Here is a 6,000-nt window from a genome sequence, read left to right on the forward strand (position 1 = left end):
CTCATTTCTTGAAAAACATGAAAAAAGAAAAACAGTTAATTATCTTCTTGTTTGGTTGGGATGATCCCATCCTCTTCATACCTCTGTTATGGAATTTATTAAATTTCATGATGATTATTAGTTAACTTGGCTGGCTCCTCCAATAAAATGTAAGTTCCTTGAGGACATATTAATTAAAATTAATTTTGGTAAAATTTTGCTGATCCTTGACTAAATTGTGTCCAGAAATTCACTAATAAAAAATGAGGAGTCAAATTAATTAGGTGAGTGAGATAACTGGGGCCAGCCAGCATAACTAGCCAGCAGGGAGTTTCCATCAAAATTTATCACTACCTGGTTATGTTTTGGCAACTCCTGGTGGCAGCTGTCTGTTCTACCTTACATATTGATGGGGATGCTTCTTCTGGATCCTGTTGTTTATTTCCAGGGCAAGAACAGTGATTCCAGAAATCTCCTGGCTAGTGGTACCCATTTGTAGGCCCAATTTAAGTAGATAGGTGGGGATACTGGGACACTCCACTTCTCTGATTTCAAAGGCAAATTTGCCTACTATTGCACCAATTTTCCTCTGTCCTGCCTTCTCCCTTGCACATCCCCTCTCTTTTCCCCCCAATAATAAGAAATTTAGATGGCTACATTTGAGAATGGGAGATGGAGGATAGGAGACAACCTAAAATTGTCTTAATTATAATTCAATGTCATTGCAGGATTTTACTGTATTGGGTTCTCAAAAAGTATTTGTTGAATGAATGAATCAATATAATTTGTCTCACTCAACATCACCAAACAGTGGGTTGAACTTTTTAGAAAGACAACAAAATGGGTAAATAACCAATGAAAGGGATCACTACTAAATCTTGGGTACCCAGCATATAGACTAGCCAATGATGTATTAATGATCTACTAGCAACTCTAGATTTGAAAAATGGAAAGAGCATATGCAACAGACTAGCCTGAATTCCATAATCAAAACTGTGCCTAATTCTAGCCTGAAGAAAGGCTAGCATTTGGGTGAAACCAAAAATGGCTGTGGCTGTTACTCAGGATTGGACAACTCAGCTGGTGCTGAAGTAGAGCAGACTGTACTAGAGCACCCAACAGAGTTGATGGCAGGAGCAGAAAACAAATGGTGATGAAGGAGACAGAAGACTTTTCATTTTTAAATATATATCATTAGATTCTGGGACCACAAATTTCTTTGAATTATGCTAGAAAAGATTGTATGGCCTTTTACATATAGTGTGTTGGAGAAAGAACGTTCAGATGTACTGGAAGAGAGTCATCATAACAGATCAACAAATCTTAGTCAAAGACAAACTAATCTAACAAATAATAATAAAACTTAGTATTGATGGTTAGAGGGTAAACCCATCTGTGGCTTAAGAAGAGAAGACAGCACAGGACGCCTGGGTGTCTCAGTCAGTTAAGGGCTTGCCTTTGGCTCAAGTCATGATCTCAGGGTCCTGGGATCAAGCCCCATGTCTAGCTCCCTACTCAGTGGGGAGTCTGCTTCTCCTGCTTCCTCTGCCCCTCCCCCCAGCATATGCTCTCTCTCTCTCTCAACTAAATAAATAAAATCTTTTTTTTTTTTTTAAAAGAAGAGAAGACAGCTCATATGTGATGGTTGAGAAATGTAGAAGTGTTTCCAATTATCCCCTGGGTGATTATAGTGGTTTTGCCTCCATTAGGCAAGCAGTTTTGGGAATTAGGGTTTCTTTACATGATACTATCAATTTATACACTATTTCTTTAGAATCATCAACATATTTACCATTTCTGTTGCCTTTTTTTCCTTTCTGTGTCTCCAACCTACCATCTGGGATGATTTTGTTTCTTCCTAAGGAAGTAACTTCAGTGTTTCTCTTAGTGCTAGCCTACTTTTGATGAATTTCCTATTTTTGTTTAAAAATGGATTAAATTAAACTTTATTTTTGATGCTAGATTTTTTTTTTGATGGGTTATAGAATTCTAGACTAGCAGTTATTTTCTTTCAGCAGTTTAAATATGTCATGGCCTTCTGGTTTCCACAGCTTCTGTTGGAAAGTCATCTGCCCATCTTGTTTTGTTCCTTTGTGGGTAATGTGATTGCACTCCCCTTCCCTCACCCATGACCCCAGATGCTTTTATACTTTTTGTCTTGGTCTTTGTTTTCAGCAGTTTTGCTATAATGTGCCTAGTTGTGGGTTGGTTATGTATGTATGCGTGCTGCTTGTGTTCATTGAGATTCCAATATGTGGCTTGATGCCTTTAATCAGTTTTGGAAAATTCTCACCTGTTGTCTCTTCTAATATTGCTTCTTTATTGCTTCTTCCCCATTCACTCTCTTGCTTCCTTCAGGACTTAAATTACATATCTTTTAGACCTTTCACCATGTCCTGTATGTCTCTTATGCTCTTCTATTTCTCCCTCTCTTATCCTCTTGATACTTTCTATTGACCTATTTTTTCCAGTTCACTAATACACTTTTCAGCTGTGTCTAATCTGCTTTCAAACCTCTCCACTGAATTCCTAATTTAAATTATTGTATTTCTTTCAGTTTTAGAATTTCCATCTGATTCTTTTTAAAATAGATTCCAGTTCTCTGGATGGAGAAAGTTTCTCATCTATTTTTGAATACATTATTCACAGTTACTACAATTTGATACCTTCAAGATCTGAATCTCTCGTGGGTCTGCTTCTATTTTCTTTTTTTCCCCCTTGTTGTTCAGACATTTGGTCTTGTCTTTCTGATGCACCTGTAACTTTTGTGTGAATCTTAGACATTGTGTATAAAACATTGTAGAGATGTTTTGAGATTCTTAATGATGTTATTTTACTTCAGAGGATATATACTTTTGCTTCTAGCAAGCAATCAGTCTAGGGGCAATTTATCTCAATCCAATCTAAACTGAATTCATTGAACACTGAGATTTATTCTTTTTGAGGGGTGGTCTATTTCTAATTCATATTTACACTTAAAGTGTAGCCTTTTAGAGGTCCTAACTGAAAGCCTAGGGTGTTATCAGAGCTATTCCTCTTTGCTGGAATCTGACCTCAATTTCTGTAAGGCTGCCAACAGCTCTGCTCAGTTTCCCAGCCTCACAGAATTTATGAAGCTCAGTTTCCCAGCTTCACCATTTATGAATCAACGCATGTCTGTGTAAGAGTGAAGCTGAATGCTGTGCTCACCTCTCTGTGGCAAAGATCTTTGTCCTCAAGTCCTTGCTGCCTTGGTAGCTCACTGAACCTTCCAATTGATGTTTTTCTTTCAAATAGTTTATCTAGATTTTATAGGTGTTCTTGGAATGAGGATTGGTCTGTACAAGTTGGTCTGCCACAGCTGAAGGTTCAATGATGTTCATTTCAAAGATGAATTTTCCAGATAATTCTCATGTGGTCAGTCTGTATTGAGCTTGGCAATAAAAGGTTCGTCTGTATAGTACCTGGCTTAGGATGTTCATATCATGTTAAAAATATAAATAATAACAACAACAATAACAGTTTAAAGTTAGGTACTCAAGGTAGCATGAGGATGGTTTGTCATGACCCAGTGATCTGTCTAACCCCGGCCCCAGGCCCAAGGCAATACTGCAAGGAAAGTGAAGTCAAAATCCTACTCCCTCCTTTTCTTCTTCTCAGGAAATTTGTAATCTTTCCATCAAAGTGGAATCCCTATTTGATTTATCCCTGCCACCACAGCACTTATCATAGTATCTTGCATAAGGGTTGTGCATGTGTTGAATGACTGAGTCTTACCTCTTCCTTGCTTCTGTCACTTAGTAGCTTGAGGAAAATGCCATTATCCAGTGCCACAATAGCAGTCTGAGGGTAGACTTGTGTTCTTGCCACTATGAGACACCGGGAAAATCACTTCCTCTCTCTGGGTCTGTTTCCTTATCTACAAAATGAGAGGTTTGGACCAGATGATTTTAAAGAGTTCTTCCAGCTTAAATTGTAAATATTTATAAATGTAACCATCCTAGCAGCATTTCTATTTTAAATATAATAAATACTGAATTTTTAAGTGATAGGACTGTGTGAAATGAATTAGGAATAGGGACTCCTGTCTTCCCCCTAGGAAATTGCCCTTACCATCATCTGGATGGTATACCTTCTATCTGAAAGGACAAACAGTTATTGGGTGCTTGCAGTGTGTCAGGCATTGTGCTAGACTAGTGATTCTCAGCCTTCTGGGAATGTATATACTGCCTAGACCTCATCCCCAGAGATTTTTTTTATGACCTAGGTAAAGCAGGAAATCAATATTTTTCAAAAGCTCCCACATTCTAATTCTAATGTATAAATGAGGTGTAGAGCCACTGTCCTTGGCACAGTTATGCTTACTGAATCTTCAGCCAGATGAGGTATTACCAACTCTATATTACAAGTAAGGAAATTGAGGTCCATCAATGGGAAGCACCTCAGGTCTTCTGATTCCAAGTTCAGAGCAGTTTCCTCATTCAGCAAATAGTAACTAAATATCTTGCAAGTTCAAGATGCTAAGTTAGACACTTGGAGGGATGCAAAGATGACAAGGATATGGTCCCTGCTCTACAGGTGGAAAGAAACCTGGGTGAAGTGCCTATTAACTGTCAAGTGCTCTTAGGACTTTGAGTCCTAAGAATTACCCTCTAGTGGGGGATATTATTAACTAAATTCTAATATGGGAAAATGGAGATTCAGAGAAATTCAGCAATTTAGCAACTTGCCCAGTTCCAACCAGAAGTAGTAACTGATAGAACCTAGATTTGAATCCAGGTCCATCTGTCTCCAAAGCCTGCTTCAACAAGCTGCACTTTAGTATAGTAGGTGAGAAATATACATTAATGACTATATTATAAAACAGTATGCTGTTCAGTGTAATACAGAGCACAGCTTGGATTAGGAAAGGCTTCCTGAGGGACATAGCAGTGCTTTAGTATCTGACTTCTGAGGGATTTCTCCTCTGCCTTCTCCAGTCGGATGTATTTTCCAAGGTATTTTTTTTTTTTAAAGATTTTATTTATTTATTTGACAGAGAGAGACACAGCAAGAGAGGGAACACAAGCAGGGGCAGAGAGAGAGGGAGAAGCAGGCTTCCCACCGAGCAGGGAGCCCAATGTGGGGCTCGATCCCAGGACCCCGGGATCATGACCTGAGCCGAAGGCAGACGCTTAACGACTGAGCCACCCAGGCGCCCTCTTCCAAGATATTTTGAAGCGTGTTATAAATGTAATCATGTCAGTTGTTTCCTATAGAATTGGTCAGACAGATAACCCTTTAATATCCAATCAGCAAATGGAAAAACATCTTCCCCAGCAAACCACAGGGTGATCTTGGCATCAGAAGGCAAGATGGCTTCACCCTAGTCAGGGGTTAACCTTCTGCTTTATAGCCCTGGGACGAGGCTAGATCCAGCCAGAATGAATACTACTATTGGCAGTAGTATCCATCTCCTCATCAGGAGCACTGCAGCTATCATTGGGAGACATGCTGCTTGGCCTTGGAGGCCCAAGGTCCTGCCATTACCTTCTTTAGCCTGCATAACTAGGATCCTTCATCTTCTGGAGCAAGATGAGTCTTTACTGAGAGAGCATGCCGTGGATGTTTCTTGTCTAGCAGAGCCTAGGGAATTATTTACAAACTCAGTCATTTTATATATATTTTGTATGATCATACTACAGTATAGTGGTTAAGAGCAGAGGCTTTAGAATCAGACAGATCTGGGTTTGAATACAGATCTTGCTGCTTACCGCCAAGATATTTTTACTCTCTGGGTTTCAGTTTTCTAATTTCAAAGTATGAATAATAATATGTATTCCTAGTGTTGCTGGAAGGAATAAATAATATACTTAAGGTACCTAGGTCAGTGCATACATAGCACATAGTAGATATTTAATCAATATCAATGGTAAGAAAGTATACTCTTTTCTAAGTTTAGCTTTGGTTCTGGGCAATCATTTCATCGTGTTTGCCTCAGTTTTCCTTCTAATTAGAGGGGGAAAGAGACCCATTCATCTCCTAAATTTTGCTTAATTAACA

This window comes from Phoca vitulina, unplaced genomic scaffold (assembly GCF_004348235.1).
Source record: "Phoca vitulina isolate PV1807 unplaced genomic scaffold, GSC_HSeal_1.0 scaffold2, whole genome shotgun sequence".
Classification (NCBI taxonomy): domain Eukaryota; kingdom Metazoa; phylum Chordata; class Mammalia; order Carnivora; family Phocidae; genus Phoca; species Phoca vitulina.